This window comes from Propithecus coquereli, unplaced genomic scaffold (assembly GCF_000956105.1).
Source record: "Propithecus coquereli isolate 6110/MARCELLA unplaced genomic scaffold, Pcoq_1.0 Scaffold47, whole genome shotgun sequence".
Classification (NCBI taxonomy): Eukaryota; Metazoa; Chordata; class Mammalia; order Primates; family Indriidae; genus Propithecus; species Propithecus coquereli.
Window position 1 is genome coordinate 1,399,407 of NW_012150507.1, and position 1,104 is coordinate 1,400,510.

General features: G+C 30.9%; 1 protein-coding gene across 1 annotated transcript in view; it reads left to right on the forward strand.

Moving 5' to 3' along the window:
- The window catches only part of PARP8 (poly (ADP-ribose) polymerase family, member 8), a 99,304-nt gene that overhangs the window by 70,011 nt on the left and 28,189 nt on the right, over window positions 1-1,104 (forward strand). The window lies entirely within an intron of this gene.

The following is a 1,104-nucleotide window of genomic DNA, read 5'->3' on the forward strand; positions in this document are numbered from 1 at the left end:
CAGTATTGGCAAAGAGTAGAATGGTAGATAACCCCAAAATGGATCAAGTTAAAAATAAATTCAATATATGTTAAAGTAGATATCACATCCTCTCTTGCTAATGAATTATAGGTGGGAACAAATGACCTGCAACGGGAGAGGGGACATCAGTTTAGTTCTTTACCTTACTAATTGTTACCATAATTTAAGAGTTTATTCTTAAATTTCTGTGCAAAAATAAATTCCAAGTGGCTTAATGGTTTGTTTTTAAAAAATTATATTCAAACTAGATGACAGTAAAATTGAGCATGCACAGTGCATCAGGTTTATGCATTTATGCAGTTTTTAGAAATCGTAAAGGGAAATATGAACAGATTTGGTCCATACATTATGTTTTTTACTTGAAAAAACAGTGAACACTAAGAGCAAAGTATGAAAAACTTCTTTTCCCACAGTCATAATTATATAAGAGCTCAAAAATTGAGGAAAAAAATGAAGACTATAACAGATTAATAGAGGAAATGAGTGCAAATTCACAAAAATGGGCATGAAGTTAGTAAAGGCACATGAGAAGATATGAACAGGAAGCTAAGTGTAGAAGGAATTACTGGTCTCTTAATTTATAAAATTAACAAAGATAAGTAGGAAAAATGATCATGCAACAGACATACTGTCATTCTTTCAACAAGTATGGAATGCCTACTAGATGCAGGCATTAGATGTTACACTAGATGAAGGTACAACAGTTAATTAATGTCGATGACAGCGTTGGCCTGATGAATTTATGTGTCACTTAACTTAGTCATTTCACTGATTAACTAAACTGTCGTCTACCTGATGATATGTTGAGGACAATATTTGTTATATAATTGAATTATAAATGAAAAATAATACAAACAATAGAAAATTAGTCTTATGTGTGATATGGAAAAAGTGATTCCATGACTAAAATAAATTTTAAAAGTACACCTTGGTATTGCTCCTATACGTAACATGCACAAATTTGCATATTAAAGGCACTGAGAATCCTTAAAACTAAGAAAATAACTGGTCTAAGAGGATTACATGGAGAGTCTTTTTCTTTTCTTCTCAGCCCTTGGAAGTAATATCATAAAAAAAAAAAAA